Source organism: Solenopsis invicta, chromosome 16 (assembly GCF_016802725.1).
Source record: "Solenopsis invicta isolate M01_SB chromosome 16, UNIL_Sinv_3.0, whole genome shotgun sequence".
NCBI classification, from domain to species: Eukaryota; Metazoa; Arthropoda; class Insecta; order Hymenoptera; family Formicidae; genus Solenopsis; species Solenopsis invicta.
In genome coordinates this window covers 1,959,371-1,978,232 of record NC_052679.1, presented here as the reverse complement: position 1 = coordinate 1,978,232, position 18,862 = coordinate 1,959,371, and the positions used below count along the sequence as shown (strand labels likewise).

The 18,862-nt window shown below is 37.2% G+C and overlaps 1 protein-coding gene across 5 annotated transcripts in view; it reads left to right on the top strand.

The window, feature by feature from the left end:
• The window catches only part of LOC105202340 (zinc finger protein 608), a 244,967-nt gene that overhangs the window by 91,904 nt on the left and 134,201 nt on the right, over positions 1–18,862 (top strand). For all 5 annotated transcript variants that reach the window (XM_039458908.1, XM_011170814.3, XM_026132015.2 and 2 more), the window contains one exon: positions 14,604–14,739. The gene's annotated coding sequence lies outside the window, so the exon portion shown is untranslated. The remainder of the gene's footprint in view (positions 1–14,603; positions 14,740–18,862) is intronic.

Genomic DNA, 18,862 nt, shown 5'->3' with positions numbered 1-18,862 from the left:
ATCTTTTTTAATTTTCACTGCAGCCACATAAATATTTAAAATTGTTCCGCATTTTACATTAATGTTTAGAAATGTTTCCTACTTTGAATCAAACCATCAGTTTTTTATTTTGGACTCAGCACAAAATTGAAAAAAGTCTCGAAGCTTAGACCATATAGGGTACAGTTACCTTATATTATCTTGGGTAAAAATTTTCTCGAAGAAAATATTTTGGAATGTAGCTTGAAATATATTTTAATTTATGAGATCAACAGTTGTACGGAGAACTTAATATAGTTACGTGAAGAAAAAAAATACAGCAAATTTACGAGACTGTTTTTTCTTTCTTTATAATTTTGCTTTGCAAAAAACGAGCGTCTATAAATTTATTATAATTATATGATCATATTCATGCAATTTATTATGTGTTAGATCTGAACACACCTATTTAGAAATATTTGTATAGTTGCATTTTACATTCAGTTATATTATAAATTAACCTTTTCCTTTATATTCGTATGATTATTGATTCTTTATAATTTCTCCCCGTGTGTATTTTATATATTTTATATAAAAGTATTTATAAATTTATACATATATGCGCACAGAAGCTGCGATATAATGTAGAAATTAAAAATTGCGTAATATTATCACTGAGTGAAAATTGGTCGTTGACATTTAAATGTGGGACATAACCATGGACTTTTGTAACTAAATATATACGGCTGTAACCTATTATCGTGCATTCAGCGTCCATTCTTTCGTTCGTACATCGCGCATATCCATGCGTGACAAAGAGATTAATTGACTTTCGTTTGTAAAAGGATAAAAGCCTGCTGACCTGAACGGAATTGTGTGGAAGATGTTAGGTGAATAGTTTCAACATATTTACAAAACAAATTTTAGCAAAAAACATATTAAAAAAATTTTTTTTATCGCGCCAATTTAGCAATTTTTGTACGAAACAAAAGAAACTTTGAATCAGTTTGACGCTTTTATCATTGAACGTACCTATTTTATTCTCATCTTGCGTTCAACTCGATCTTCATAAAGGTTATAAAATGCAAAATTAGATGTCATTGCATTAGTGCTGGGCGCAGCGGTAAATAAAGATTAAAATACTGGCTGTAGAGATAAGAATAGACTTTCGTGACCAATATCAAGGTTTCAGTCGTGGTAACCTAGTATCGTGCGTGCATTTATGGCGCTTATCGATGCGTCACAAAGGGGTTAATTGATTCCCCCTGTAAAAAGCTAAAAGCCCGAGTAGTTGAACCGGTCGAAATAATTGGTCGAAAAATTCCAACGTTGAATAAAGGCTTGACTGTATTTACGGACCGGGATTCGTTTTCGTTTCATCATTTTTTGGAACACTGAAACGTCATGATTGGGGGACGAGCTTTTGCTGCACCCTTTTTAAACAGAATTTAGAGAAAAAAAAATTCAACGCGTGATTTTATAATTTCGTCTTTTACTTCACAAACAAGCTATACATAATTGTTCCTCGAACCAATATTCGCCAGTATATTTTTGCGAGAGCTGTTTTTCTCCATGGTATCGACGATAGATAACCGATATTGAAAAGATATCAACACTTTAGCGCCGACACTCGACACTTGTCCCGCATCCGAGTGGGTAAAAGTGGCGATATCCTGAATTTAGGCATCCTTGCGTAAAAGTCTTTCATTCGTGCACGTTACGGAGGCTCTTGCTCACGGTACACAGAAGCGCGCTGTGTGCATACACGTTGAACGAGAGAGAGAGAGACAGAGCGCAGGAAGGCAAGCAGGCAGGCAGCTCGCGTCGTATTATTGTTCGCCCGCGGGCCGATAGACCGCCGGCACTCGGCAGTCAAGTCAGGCAGTCAAGTCAGGCAGTCACCTGCCTATTAGGAAACCGGGGAGATTCCTGAGTGCCTTGTAGTACGCGCTCCTTACTACGTTGCTTGCTCGTTCTCTTCTCTCTGTCTCTCTCCTTCTTCCTATTTCTCCATCTCTCCTGCCTGGTCTCTCTTCTAGCTCTCTCTCTCTCTCTTCCCGCTTCGCTATCACTCCAGCCAGCGTCCGCCGGGAGTACCACACCGCGCCGACATGGTTGTGTCGCGTCGCACAGCGCCGGTGTTTCACACGCCATACAGGCTTTGTAGCCTGGCGAGCTGTCGCGTGTACTTTACGCCCGACCCGTACGTGTGCCCGTCGAGTGGGTGCACGTACGTATTGTACGCACGCATGCACGCACGACGCCCACGAACAGCGGGTTCACGAGTCGAGCTCGTAAAGCGCCGACGATGCGCGCGGGAGGCGTCGCTGTCAAAGGCGCTCGCTTTATTTACGAGGCAGGAACTCGTTACGTCCGCGGAGTAACACACTTCACCAGCACGCCGGCCGGGGCTCTGAATCGGAGTTGGAGTAAAACTACGGGTCTCCGTTGCTTTCAGCTCGCATTTCCGTACACTCTTCGCGTTGAAAGCGAGACGAGCCTCACCGGGAACCGCTTTAATTATAATAATGAGTTCTTTTTAATTTCAAGTTCATCCTTCTACGCTGTATATATATATTCCGCTACATTCCGTGTATTCATGTTTTGGTGGAGGAAAGAGAGGAAAGAGAAATGTATAGTACAGTTGTTTTATCGTCTGCATGACGACATCCGCTCGATTAACCGAACGTGCGCGGTAACCTGGAGGTTAAAATTTTATGAATGCAAATCAGATTATAAATAGATTCATGGATTTCGATGCAAATGGGATTATTAAGCATTCACAGTCATTATTGCAGAGATGATAGAAAAACAAAAATAATGACAATCGCGAAAGCGAATGTCATTGTTTTTGTTTTTCTATCATCTGTCATCATATTGCATTAGCAAATATATGGCACAGGACATTGTGGCATTAAATCTGCTCGCGCCTGAAATAAGCACATCGCCAGTGAAGCAAGACGCGTTTACTGCAAGAATATATGCGTATCTGGCTTTCTCTCGCGCACTTCCGTACTTATTTACCGTTTTAAATCGTGTGAAAAAAATTATTTGAAATAATGATGAAAATGCGGATTTACTTCCATTAATTATATCCGGTTATTCTTCGAAGATGACTATTTCGAGAGGAGAAATATTTCAAGGAAATATTTCTCTTATACCCATATTTTCCGGCAGAAATATATAAACTGCGATAATGCACAAATATATTCATTTTATTCAAAGCTACGGAAGAGAACGTGGTATTACGAGCCGTATAGGTATTATGGCAACTCGTATTATTTTTATTATTAGCTAACGAATCCTAATAATTATGGAATTATTTGTTTAGCAGCCTGCCATGTAGTGGCGTTAATATAGCGAGCAATACGCAATAATCGAAATTTGTTTACAAATACTTAAAGCACTTTTACTTTTAAACATTTCAAAAATGTTTTAAGATAAATTTTAACATTTAATTATACTTGCTCATTCTTTTTATTATCACACAACTGTATGTACACTCGAGTGTTTCTTTATTAATTCAACTTTGTACTTGACGGCACACATTTCGAGTTATGCAAAAACAATGGCATAGCGTTTTATTAATAGCATTTTATTAATAGTCGTTTAAGCGTATTAGTAATGTGGCTGCCATTTTCTACTAATTCTTCAATAAATCGATTGTCATTCTACAAGGCTGCGTTCAGAAACTTTAGAGATATCATCTAATATGATATCGAAATGACATCTTTTAATCTATGAAAAATTAAAAATATAGTTTTGTAACAAAATACTCTGTTTTTTAAAACAAAACCAATTTTTAAATTTATTTTTGTATTTCTGTTCCTCACTACGCTATATTTTTCTAAATAATATTTAGCGTAATAAATATTTCATAAGTGTAGAATTTATTAAACAACACTTTGTTGAATGTAATCGTTAAGTTTTAATATAAAATAATTATTAACAAAGTTAATACATAAAATGTAAATGGATGGCTATAATACCATTTCCTCCTCTATTATTTCGATATTAATTCCAAGTTTGTGCAAGCAACCAAACTCGATACCCTCCTGTTCTTTAGCCTGTTTAAACAGGAGAATCTCAGGAGTCTCTAAATTGTCCCTGGATGGGAAACCGAAGTCGACGCTCGTCCTTGCGGTTAATCGCGCGTACCGATTATGGTTATACGGCCATGTGCATGCACAACGAACTGTTCAGTCAGCACGAAATCAGGTACGCGACCGCAAAACGCAATCAGCGTCGCTTACGATGTCGTACATATAACGTACATTACGAGCACGGCTCACATTCGTTACAATTATAAATAATGCCGTGTCGATTCTTGCATTTGTTGTGCATGTAAAGCGAGCTGCAATTAACATAACGCGATCCGGCACGCGGTCCATAATGAATTTGTCGATTGTTGCGCATTTGCTTTATTAATATGTGCCATTAATATTCACGCGGCGAATTGACTTGCGCGTCGCCACACATCGATTTAATTAATAATGCCGCTCAATAAATTTGCGTCTTTTTTTTTCTCCACGGGCGGGAGTCGGCGCGTATGTTAAAATACGCGAGCTTTAACATGATAATTGCGAAAACGGCATCGGTTATCGGCCATTTCGCTTTACGACTTTAAGCTTTTTACGTCATATGATACGTTTTATGTCGCGGTACTATATTATCGGTACTTACGCGGCGTTCTTGATCGCGGACAACTGAAACCATCGATGTTCGGCGAGCTTTTAGCATCTCTCTCTCTTTCGCTAACACGCGAGTGGTATCGGAAGGGTATCCTCGTAAAAGAATTTACATTCCGCGGAGACGAATAATTGCGGAGACGTCAGACGCGGGAATAGAAGCGTGCGGCGAAATTGAAATAATAAAAATTGCGGCGTTTACGCGGCGCAATACCGTAGGATTTATCGCGACGTTAAAGCAGTGGCATCGATTTTTCCGTATAACATGCCGCGCGAGAGTTTTTCGATGGCGCGCGCTTTAACGAGCATGTTTTCGCCCATATACCCGTCGTGAAACGTTACAGCCCGGGTTTTATGGCAAAGCAACACGGTGGTTTTCAAAATGGCCGGGTTCACTCGTGTCACCGGCTGTGTGGTGGATGTGGCCTCCCCCTCTCCCCCTCCCATTTCTGCCCCCCTCCGTTCTCTCCTCCCCCGACTGCTGATCGATAACGCGTGTGACAGCATCGCGACGCCGCGTTCTCTCTCTCTCTCTCTCTCTCTCTCTCTCTCTCTCTCTTTCCGGTCTCTCCGCGGGGATTAGGGTAAATGGATTCGAAATTAGAGCGCGTACGGTATCGCGTTTTACCGCGCGATTAATTCGATCGCGGTCGTTGAAGCGGACGAATCGATTTCTCGATCTTTTCCGGCTCGTATTGATTGAGTGCCTTTCGAATCAAATCACTCTTTTAAAATTTTTAGATTATTAACGCTTAACTGACCGCGCGCAGAATTATAAAATGTAATTTTGCAAAGGAAATGTTACCTAAAAGATATTGATAGTGGGAACTATAATATTAATATAATAAAATGGAATATGAGTATAATGCGAATTAATTTATAAATACACGTAACGCACGAAATATATATTACGTTGGAACTGTTCTGGAAAATTATATTAAATTTATGAAATTATGTGTAATTAAACTTTTAATTATTTTTTAATATTTAAGAAGGATGATATTAACGTTTGAAGAATATTTTCCTTTCTAATGTTTAGAAAAATTCTAGGTAAACTATCGGCTATCAATTATCAAACGTTGAAAGTATTCAATATTGGCAACGACGTATCAATGTTATCGAAACACGCCTATTGGCAATATGATCTGCGTGACTGATCGGAAATAATATTTGGCGGCTCGAATCAGCCTCGGCAAATATTTGTGCGACAGTTTTGTGAGCTTAAATACGATTCATTAGGAGCGTTTGTATAGCATGAGGTGATCCCAGCTGCTCAAATATCACAACGATAAGAGGTCTGCAATTATCAATGCACACAGAACCCATGCGCACCGCTGCGTAAGCGTAAAATAAAATCATCCGAGTTGTTACTTTTGTCACCGGGGATAAATTACCGGTTGGATGGGCGCAGATATTTGCCAGAATTCGCGGTATTGCCTGTCTCTTCAAGGAACATATATATATTTTTTTTTTTCCTCTGCGTTTTGTATCATCAGTGACATATGTGTCTGCTCGTTATAAGGAGACGAATAAAATACTCTCTTTATCTTCGAATAGCGATTAAGATGTTAATTATGTGAAAAATAGTATTTTATACACCTGTTAAATGCCTTGCGTACTCGCAAGAGAAAGTTTTTACGTTTAAAAACAACATGAAACTTGTAAGATATCTTGGGGAGCAAGCTTATCCCTTCAGGATAAAAAATTTTAAGTGGTCGTTGGGTTTCCTTTTCGTTTTTGTCCCTTCAAATATGTGCCAACAAAAGATATGATATTTCCTGATTTCTGCTGCTTCGTAAATTTTAATTTATAATTGTAAATTATAACAAGTTAACTTGGTCAAGTTGCGTTAACGAGGATATCCGGTGCATCCGAAGTCACGATTAATTGAAATGAAACGCTTTCGTAAGCGTTTTATTTCAATTACTCGTGACTTTCTTTGAAATACGATCTTATCGATCTTTCTGAAAAGAATGTACATCATTGTCTTTTATTTTATCTCTCCGTAAGATATACATAGTAACTATTCTTAAACATTTTTGACTAACGCATTATTACAATGGTAGTAATACAATGCGCTACATTATGAATTTAACCTTAGAGTGCGGCTCATATTTTGTTGACGTGAATACCGTTATGAAAATTTACCCACACATAATCTAGAGTTTCCAGAATTAAAAAGAAATGTTTTTCTGTATTTTGTATCATTAGTAAGACATGTTTGTTTGCTCGTTATCTGGAGACGCCAATAAAATAGTTTCCTTATCTTTATCCTTATCTTAAGTAGTAATTAAGAAGTTAATTATGAAGTAAAAATTGTATACAGCTGTTAAATGCCTTGCATTTTTACTTTATAAGTTGCAAGGTGTTAGAATAGATCAACTAATTATTTTAATGTGAAAAAAATCTTATTCAATATTATTTTAATCTATCAAAATAACTATCAAAATAAATTTTAATAACTGAAACTTGAATTAGCATCCGAAATTTTACAGTATTTAATTAATTATTTTATAATCTATAATGTTATTTTTTTTTATTCTAAGAAAAAGTATTACTTTAGAAGAAATGGTTTCTGAAAAAAATCGATATGCATGAAGAGCTCGTAAAGCATTAGCTTAACTCGATATCGAAGAACGACCATTCTCTGCGATTTGGAATCCTTTAATTTAGAATTCTTAAGTTAGCGTAATGAGGCGATACAAGAAGTGAGGCGCTACAAGGCTTAATCTGGCATAAACGATCAGGAATATTTTACGTTTTCTTTCGCCACTATATCGCGCGCGCAAATTGCGCTCCTAGCCGAGCGAAGCGACCGCGCCTAATCGATACCGGTTAATGGTAGACAAGCGAGCGGATCGTGATTCCGGGGCGCTCGTTAAGCAATAAGCTGAGAAAACATAATTAAAGGGCGCTTAGGGGAACGGAGCGAGTCTGATTTTTCCCGTGTACCGACACCATCGAGCCGATCGATTATCGAAACCGACCAAGTACTCTGTGAGTTGCCAACATTGCACCGGGGCTGACCTGATGAGATATAATCGGTTTGTAGAGCGAGAGAGAGAGAGAGAGAGAGAGGTTCGAGGAGCATAAGTTTGCGCAAACAAGTTATCCGAAATGATCCGTCAGTGTATAAAATGTACTTCTTAAAATATTTGCCTAAAGTTAGGTATTAAAGCTTTTATCTTAGAGAAAAGAAGATTAGGGAGAAAACTTTTAAATTAAAAAAAGTTAAGTTTAAAATTTTATTATTATTTGAGTGATAGAAATAAATTTCGTTTTCAAAAAAGTTAAATGCAATATTTTGATTTTGAAAATTTTACAGAAATATCGGAGACTTTCTTCCTGTCTCTGAATAAATGTATTGCGCTTTAGTTTGAAAAAATGTTAGAAAGTATAACGGAGGTGTGCATGTAAATAAATTTATATCCGAATTGATCGTCAGAGCACTTCTTAAAACATTTACCTAAAGTTAAATACTAAATAGATATTTTATCTTAAGAAGAAAAAGATGCTTCTTTAAAATTTAAAAAAAATGTTAAGTTTAGGATTTTTATTATTATTTAATTGAGAGATAGAAATAAGTTCTGTTTTCAAAAAAGTTGTAATATTTTTGGCAGAAAATTTTACAAAAATATCTCTCGGAGACTCTCTTCGTGTCTTTGAATAAATTTGTGTTACTTTAAATTTGAAAATTGTTAGAAAATATAATAGAAATATACGCGTGAATAAATTATATCTAAAATGATTCGTCAGTGTAATAAAAATGCACTTGTTAAAATATTCACCAAGTTAAGTATTAAATAAGTTCTATCTTAGGGAAAAAAAGACTTTTAAATTTAAAAAAGTTAAGTTTAGAATTTTATTATTATTTAATTGAGTGATAAAAATAAATTCTGTTTTTAAAGAAATTCAATATAATATTTTTGGTAAAACATTCGTCTAAAGTAAAGTATTAAATAGATTCTATCTTGGGGAGAAAAAAAATGATTTTAAATTTAAAAAAAGTTTAAGTTTAGGATTTTTACTATTGCTATTTTTTATTGTTATTTAATCGAATGATAGAAATAAATTCTATTTTCATAGAAGTTATATGTAATATTTTTGACAGAAAATCTCACAGAAATATCTTTCTTCGTGTCTCTGAATTTGTGTTGCGCTTTAAGTTTGAAAAATGTTAGGAAATATAACAGAGGTGTACGCGTTACTGTACGCGCCAAACGCGATAATCATAATAATCGAGTTGAGTTATGTCACGACACGAAACGCAGCGCGTCATTTCAGAATTGATTCGACGAGCAGACTTTTGCGTGACGCTGTACCTTTCGTCGATCACTACCGACAAGCGTCGGTCTTTATGGCTCCAAGGACCCGGGGATATTATTTCGGGCCCCTGTCACACAAAGGGATTCTCTTGAAATAGAACACCCAAATACCCTTCGATCTAAAGATACGGGAAAATATTTGAGTAAAATTTCAACGGTTTCGAAGAAGTATGTCGTAAAAAAAATATCTCTTTCCAAATTATTAGATTTTGATCAGTGCTACTTGCAAGTAAAATATTTTATTTCACAAAATTAAAAAATTAGTTTTCTAAAACTAAATTTTTCTGAACCATAATTTAATTAAAATTTTTTAAACACACCCTCCTCACTCGTGTTCATTATCGTAATAAAACTTGGAGATCGCTTTGAAGTAAGGACGAGAGAATCTCGGTGATGTTATAGAGAAAAAGTCACGTGTCACGCTCACGTAGATTGCCGTAAAAAATCACATCATTTAGAGCGAGAACAACGTGGTCATCGATCGGCACTGGCGCCTTTTTAACCGTTCTTTTCACCACACTTGGCGCAAATGCGACAAATCGTCTGTCAAACGAGATTAAATGCCATCGCGTGGACGATCGCGTAAGCGGTTTCAACCTCGAGCGTGAAGGTTGAGAGTGGTGATTCAATGATGTACTTAAAAGTCGGATATTGATAGTAAAGTTTATCGTTTTGAAATTGCCGTTTTATTCACATTAACATTGAATTTATCGATCGGAAGAAGCAGAAGGGAAATGTAAATGGGATTGTTAATTAATAATATTATTTTTTATTCTTTTATTGATTGATGTTTTAATATTATATGACAGATAAAAGTTATACATAAAAAATGTAATTATGGAGTGGAATGATGTTTTTTATTGAATGTATTTTTTATTATTTTTTGATAGATTAATATGATTTATATTTATTTTTTTTTATTTACTCTCAATTTTTGCTTGTATATTAGTTTTTGAATATTGTAATCATTAACTTTTCGACTTACATATAGGACAAATCTAGATCATATTGATCCAGGTCAGATTTTCTTATTTTGCCGATTTTGCCTCAAATTCAGTTCATATATAAAAAAATAAATAAACGTTTCGGGTCCCATGTATAATTGCACAATCGCATCCCTAAGTGTTGAAAGAGTATACCAGTATTTTTTCAGCTTTTTTAGAGCCACAAAATCTTTTGAAAGACACATTCGTCTTACCAGTGATTCAGGTAGTCTCACTAAACAGCGTAAATCATAATAACAGAAAGTTAACATTTTATTTTGAAAAATGTCAAGAAGCATACAGTGGACATGAAGAAAATTGAAGCAGAATATTTCGGAATGTTAAGCGGTATTAGTTGTATAGTCTACACCACGTGATAGTTGAAGCTCTGATTCTGATGCATGTCGGAGTTAGTGATGCCGTTGTCAAAAGACTTGTAGATTTCACGGTCGGCTATTCGTCGTCGTCGTTGACTGTTGTAAACGAGCTTTCGAATGCCTTTCGAGAACCCTCCTCCGCCCTTCTCCATTCGATTGCGAAGATCCATCGTCCGCTACCGATGAAGCTGCCATCGATTGTCACGACCGGACGATTATTACCCTCGACATATTGTGTCCGTGTATCAGGTCCGTCACAGCGATCAATTTTACGGGAACCGACGTTTGGTCGCCGTCACATCTCGCTTCCGATTTATAACCCTGATCTTTTATTTCAATCTCCGAGATGCATTCGTATTGCGGTTCTTACGAAAGTGATTTCTCAAAATATTTAATTAAAGATGATTGATGGAAGACATCCGCTTGAAGAAGCTCGCTATTTTTAATTTTTTTTTTTTTTTATAACTTGCCAATCGATTTTTTTTTTACTAACGCAGAAGCAATAGTAAATTTATAAAAAAAATATAAAGTCTTTACTAATTCTGTTGTTAAGTCAACACCGTGTTGATTTGACTTTTTTTTTTTTTTTTAATTTTAACGCGCAAGTTGACGTAAAAATTGAACAGAACAATATTTAAAAAAACGTTCGAAAATTTAGGGAGACGTTTGCAGTCGGACCAACGAGCGTTACATATATTTCTTTTCCCTCGGAGGAAAAATAAAATACTGGACAGGAATGTGTGCGTCGGGGCTTCGGAAATCCGGTCACCGGGGAAATTCCCGGCAATACTTTTCTCCATGTGCAAACTGTCGAGCTTATGGAAAATAGTCCAATCGATATCACAAAGGTTAACTTGTGTCGAAACGACGAAACAATGCGAGAAGGGGAGGAGGTGATGGAGCGTGTTGCGGAGAGCGGCTGTTTATATCGCGTGAGTCGTAGAGACAAGACGAGACGAGAGACGAGCACAAGTTAGGCGAGTTCGGGGATTGCAGTGTGCGCGCGCAAAGGGGGAATCGTCGCGGCATGAATAATGTATCGTGAATATTGTAGCCGGTCTCGGGACAGCTGCTGTCAGTGGCCAATTACAGGCGGCTTATAAAACAAATAAATCGATCGGCCGAGTGATTGCGCATAAATTAAGAGCGCGCGGCCTTTGCTCGACCTAGCCGGCTCTCTCTAGAAGTCGAACGAATCGTCGTCGTTGTCGTCTTGGATGCTCGGATGTATCGTGCGGATTGAATCACGCGGAAAAATCTCGTTGAACGTTGGTTAAATCGAAGGACGATCATTTAGTTCAATTAAGTTCGTCGAGGAAGTCGATTAATTATCCAGAGTTGTCGGGTGACGATTTATGGCGTGGAAGACCGCAATTTACGCACTTTCTAGTTCTGCGAGAATTCTCATTTTTCATTCTTACATCTAGTTACGTTAATCTACATATTGAGCAACAGTATTACGTATATGTGTTATTTATGTTTAAAAATATCTTTTAAAGTAAAAGTTTTGAAGTATACAAAAATTTTTTAATTTTCCTGTTTTGACTGGGAGTCAATAAAATAACCGATACGAGTTATTTAAAATATAAAATAAAAAAGTAGGTAGTAAGAAGTTATTTAAAGTAATAAATGCTAAATATTTTTTTTATTTTATTTAAAAAATATATTTTAAATAATATATATTGTTTTAAATTGGACCGACCAAACTGATTTTTATTTTTTATTTCAATAAAAAAAATTAAATTTAGTCGAAATTAATCAACAATAAAAACTTGTTTAAAATACTTGGAATCAAATGACTTCTTTCTTTTTTCTATTTAAAATAGAAAAAAATAAATAGGTCAGGAGAAATTATTTAAAATAATAAATACTAAACTATTTTATTTTAAATACATATTTTAAATAACATTATTTTAATTACGACTCCTCGTTTGAACGTATTTCAACGAAAGATTTTAATAACCAAAGGATGGTCACTTATAATTTCGATACTCGCAATGCACAGTTGTAAATTTGGTTCGAAAATTGAAGTAATTGCATGATTCGCAAATGGCTAAACAAGCTCGAAGTGTCGCGATTTGCACGAGCACAAAGGCATTCGTTTTCCACCATCGGGCTTCAACGACAAGCCCGCATGAAAAAGGGGGTTTTGCAGGCACACAGTTATAACACGGTCGGGAATAAATGTCGTAGTAACGAGAATCCAATAATGTCGCTCCCATTAAACGTCAACGGTACGTAATTACTCGGGGGGTTCGTTGCAACAAAAATCAATCGCGCAGCGAGAGCAAAGTGGCTGTGCACATGAGAAAATAGATTGAATTTCTGAGGCAAAGCTCTCGCCATTAGAGTTTGCGCCTTACTCGCTGTCGACGTATACCGCCTCTATTTATGAAACACACGTAACCGAATAATCCATATTTACCTTTACATATCGAATCGTACAACGCAATTGCCTACTATCATTTGATTGCAGTGAAATGTTGCGTTTGCATCGATATGATATCGCGCGATAATAAGCAAGCAATGGAACTTCATATCTAATTTCGGTAGATTTGAATTTCGATTTTGTAATAAACGCAAACAATATTTTTATTTATATGCGATAGAATGATATTCTTGATTTCTGGTAAACATTTAGTTTTGTAACATAATCTAATTAAAAACTCTTTTTTGTCGTGATAAAAGGTACAACAAGTAAGTCGGAACAAATAATATGTTAGTGGAAGCCAACGCGAGAGTAAAATAGTCTCTCTGTTTTCTCTCGTCGAAGAAAAAATAAATTAAAAATGTTTAATTTTCAAACGTCGTACCTATAATACGCGCGTAACGTATTGTCTCTTCGTTATAAAACGTCGTACAATGTTCAAAGAGTGCCTGAGCAAATGGCTTATGTCGAAGCTTCAATTTCTATTTGCTAGAAAAATCTCGTTAAGCGTGAAGACTATTTAGCTTGTGTCTAATAAAAGAAGTCAGAAACGTTTCACCGGCATTCAGGTACGCTCATAAATTCTCTGGCTGTAAAAAAAGCGAAGAAGTATTCTTCGACGAATTTCCATTGCCGGATGCAGCTTTGTGTTTTGCGCTCGGAACGGCATCTCTGCCTGCCGTACAATTTCTGCACTACCAGATCGCTTCGTCGGTGTGCACCGACAAGTAGGATAAGCGCGTGTGTGAGTGTCGGTATCGTGTATATTCAGGTATCACGTACGAAAGTAATTTGGCGGCAAATAGTGGCCGATTTCCCAGAAGCTACGATCTCACAAACGGCGACTGTATTTCGCTCGGATTCCATTGTCGTAATTAAAGCTCTCTCGACGTTCATGACGTTGTAAGTTGCCGCGAAAATGCCGGTAGGAAGGTCGATTCACAACGCTGTGCACACCGATGTACAGCCCTGTTTAGGATTTACATTATGCGAGAAGCATCCCGCTGCGTTTTTATATACTCAAATTTGTACCGCATCACATTCGGCCATATTACTTGGATGTATTCAGTCAGGGTCGCAATTACGGTGTAAAACGTTCTTTTAAATTGCTATCGCGTTTACGTCACATCTGATTTTTGCTTAATGTTTTAAAATTAAAGGTTAAAATTAAAAATTTTCTAGAGAAACATTACGACGTAGCTTCATTGTTACGCATAATGCGAAGCGATCGTTAATTTTATCTGCGACTCGAGTTGCCACAAATAGAATAAAGGCACGCGATTATTATTCATGTGACACGCGCGCTTACATGTCTCGCGAATAAATTCATACTCCGGGTAGCAAGCCATGGCAGCAAGTTTATATGAACGCGGACCACCACCTGATCATGCTGTCTTCCAAATATGGCTACAACTGAAGTTTGCGAACACTTCGCGCACAATACGTGAGGCGCAAACTGGTCGCGACCTGTATTCCCAATTTATTCCTGCTAAAGTTCGCAAACAGCTTGTGGACAGCCGACGAGCAGTTACAAAGTTGTTTCCCTGGTTTGTTAATATATACAGCTCTCAGTCCAAACTTCAAAATCCAGGATTGTGTCGTTAACTTTAATTGTCGGGCTCGAAACATCTATTAATTTCGTGTTTTAGGTTTTAGATGAAGTTTAACTTGAGGATTAGTTTGGAAAGCTAAACGCCGCGTGAAATTGAAGAAGAGATATCACAAGAAATGAAAACGATATAATTTGTATTTGCTTACTTTGCATGATAGAAGATAAAAAAAAGTTTGTAAGAAGGATATTTTCAACTGTCTTTTAACGTGAATTTCGAATTTTATGTTCGCAGATGAGACATTGGCGAAGATGAAACAATCTTCGGGGAGAAAAGGATGAAGCTTCTTCACTTAAAGATCAGATTCAGGATGTCAAAGGCACCGTCATTTCCTCAACCAAAGGCAAGGAAATTAATTCGCGAGTTCAAGGTAAGTAAATATTTTCAGTTGCAATCTAAAATTACTAAATTTCTACTGTATAAATTTCTTATAAATTTAAATATCATTTATATATGGGTGATATTTATACTACCTATATTTTCCTCTTATCATAAAATATTTTTCCGAGATACATAATTTCGAAGACATCTTTACATACAAAAACTGAATTATTTTGCTCATTATCTTTTTAGAAAAATTACTTATACTCGACTAACTGACAAACGGCTCTTAAATTACAATTTTTTTTACTAATTAAAACGCGATTAACTCTTACAAAAAATTAACATTTAAATTTCTATTAATTTATAATTTTTTCAAAAGACTGTAATTAGCGAATAATTTACAAAACATAATGTTAAATTACTGAAAGAACGCTTTCGCGTTGTTTTTGTCTGTTAAGATTAGAAATGTTTAAAAAACAGAGAAATTGAGTCGCTTTTATTTAGGGAAAAATTTGTCGGTATTCTTAAAAGAATCGCTTTCGTGCTCGCGTGTGTCACGAAGATGAGATCTCTCCAAGCAATTCTCCGCAAGAAATAATTTATGTAACTGATGCTTCGACGTTATTCGTGTCGGCGGTTTCGCTATTAGCTCGCTAGACAATGGAGCGATTTAACAGGACCTCTCTTCGCGATTCGCAGAAGAAGTCAGCGCGTTAAAAGTTTTCTCAACGGTCGGGAGCTTCTTTCCCTCTTTTCTGTGCCACGGCAATTTTCATTCTTCCAACTACGTTGCACGGTAAGATCTTTAATGGCTTCTACGCGGTAGGAAACCTTCGTCGGGCGCGGCGCGGAGGGAAGGCGCTACGAGATAGGGTTGCCAGATGTGTCCTGTATATACGGGATTGTCCTGTATTTCAGCACGACTTTTAACATCTCAGTCGCGCTCGCCGGGGAAAACGCAATTGTCGCGTACTTTGACGTTTTGGCATTTAATTAAAGTTCATCGCGGTTGTGCGAATATTTTTAGAATAAATTGTGAATATTGAGAATATTATTACGCCGTCATTTGAATATAATGTAATATAATATTATTGTAATCGTAGCGAGTCGATGTACATTTCCCGCGAAAAACGTAAAAACCACATCGATCCATAATACTTTCTACGCTATTTTATACGCTTGTCCTCGAAAATTAAAGCATAACAACGTCCGTTGCATTCGACGAACGGCATCGATCTTCGAAGGAGAACGATCGCTTCCGAGCAATTTATTTCCAGTTATACCCGAGCAAGGTTATTACAAGCGAGTCGAGGGCCATTAAGGTGCAAGCAACATCTGGAGTCGCTCCCGTGATTTATATCGGCGCGAGTCGAAGGTCTTCATCGATTTTATCGCATCGTCGAACACGCAGTTTGCGCATCGACCGAAATGCGCGCCCGGAAAAATTATAATTGCCGTGGTACAAATCGGGGTTTCCCTCTCTTCCATTCTTTGTCGATAATAAACCGCGACACGTGCGCGATAAAATGTGAACGTGCGGTAACTACGTCGATATCAGGTATCCGATGCGCGCCCTATAAATCCGCGAATCCCCTTTGCATAAAAAAAGTATATAAAAAAAGAGAGAGAGAGAGAGACCCGGCAGTTGAATTTATGAACGTTCTCGTTAACGCAACGCGACACCGTACTTATTTTTTTCTCTCTCTCTCTCTCTCTCTCTGTTAGTTCCGACAAGAGAAAGGTCCATGTAAATTCAATAAAATTTGAAACTGTAGAAAAACGTAGAAGAGAATAGCTCGGCTCAATGACCCAACTTTTTGGTCGGCTGCTGAAAAGCGATATTAAAGGTTGGGAACAAAGTTTTTTATTTTTAAAACACGAAATGGCTAAAAATTATGAAACGTGATTGCTTTTTATTATAAATAAATGCGAAATATTATAAATGTTCTCTATAACGCTGATGCGATTATTTGGATAATTTTTGTGCCTGCACAGTTAGAAATTTTGGACATTTATACGTCTGATTGTGAGCAGAAATTTGTCATTGGGACGGCGCAGGCGCGAGCAAAAAATAGAGTATTGCGTAACAAAGAGGCGAGTATCGGCTTGACGAATGCGCGCTATCTACGATTCTCCTTGTATAATTTATACTTAGTATTCGCTTTATCACCTTTATCTCGCAATGTGAATCAACTACACGGAGTAATGCATTTTACTGTCGGACCGTACGAGCTCACTACATATTTATCGACCGCGACGTGATTTGAATATGCGCCGCTGCCTTTAATGCATCCTCATTGCATTACGCTTACGGTACAGTAGCGAAGTTCAGAGATGCTAGAATATGAGAATATGAACCGACTACCGTTATTATGAATTACCATCCATTCCGTAAATTGGTGCAAAGTATCATGAATAGAAAGCAGGAAAGTTATGAGAGAAAGAGTCGTGGGTAATGAATTGTTTGAGAATTACATATCTCGAACGGTTTGTTGAATCAAGCAAGTCTATTAATTGTAAAAAGTAGCACATATCGATAAAGTAAACTTCCAAACCCGTAAGTTAATGTATATTAAAAAAATTACAATGCCGTAAATCTATAGAATTTATTTTTTTTCAAGTCATTGCCGTATAAGCCACACTGAGAGAAAATATCATTAAATTTTAATAAATATTTAAATACTTGCAATGAAATATTTATTAAATTTAAATAAATATTTATTTAGTATAAGAATTACTAATTTAATTTGACTATCATTTTTTACCGAATATTTATTAAAATTTTAGTAATTTTTTCTCTCAGTGCAAGAATACAATAATAATTATTTTAACTTATTATTTTAACAACTACTGTTATCAACTTTGGTTTAAAAGTAAATTTGTAAAAGTCGTGTACAAAACACGATTCAACGCCGTTTCAGACGCCGTCTAAACATAGTTTTGATTTATGAACATAAAGGATACGCCTCGTTGCGGAAATAAGCCCATCAATTATGGATTTATGCCGAATCGCAGTAGCCATTGAGCTCACCGAGCGCCAACGGACGCATCTCTCTGTCTCATTTATGGACAATTAACGCGCAGTGCAACGCGCGGAGATTAATAAACACGCGACGCCCACGCGGAAGGCAGACAGAAGGTACGAGACGGGTATAATTTAACGGCGGTCGCGAAGGGGGAGCGTTAATTGAGAATGATCGACTCTCCTCGTCGGCGCGGCGCGGCGCGGCTCCGCTCGACGCGGTTGGAACAAATAATGGCAGTCGGATCGAGGCGCGTATCGCATCGTCGCATCTCCCTCGTCTTATTCCGCTGCGCTGCTCCGGCGTGGCGTGGCTTGGCGTGGCATGGCGTTTCTCGTGATTCCAATTTTTCCCCCGTGCCGACACGATAAAGAGGCCACTCCACCGCCTCGAAACAAGATTGATCGTGAAGCGTGCTCGTGAGCGCCGCGAGGAGGGTGCAAAAACACTCGCGCCCACCTGGACTTTCGACGAGGAACGGAGGGAGATTAAATTAAATCTGCAATTGAGAGAGATTTTACAGAGTAATTCATTATTAACTCCTCGAGCGAGGCCTCGATTACTTCTGGCATGTTGGCCTCCTGCGAGAGTCCCGTCAATGTATCGATGTTTAAATACATCAATCCTTCGTTTATAACGGTTTGCACGATATCGATCTTTTATCGATTACATCTCGGAATTATTATCCTTATGATTGTTCTTGTAATCTGCGAATATATATTGATTAATTTGGAATTTATGCAAACCAACGCCCAAATCGATCAAAGAGCCCGCAGATGAAAGAAAGTCCGAGGAATCTGAGCAAATTCTAAATGTTAAAGACTATCCACGAGAACGAGCGTGTGCTTGTGTTTTCCGTAAAAATATACGGATATAGCACACGAGTTAAACCGGCGCTCCGAGATATTTAAAACTCTCTCCTGTCTTCTGGATTGTTCTCTTTTGTATTATTCTACCAATTATAAAAACCCCTGTGTATAAGGCACAGGGGAGAGCACGAAAAAAAAGAGAACTATAAAGTGAGATGACGGGAGAAGGTGATAGAAGGTAATAGAGTGAAGGATGGCGTGGGGGGAAGGGGGGAGAGGAGACAGTGGCATTGTACAAGCGGGAGGGACGTGGAGTCACAATAGAAGCAATATGGAT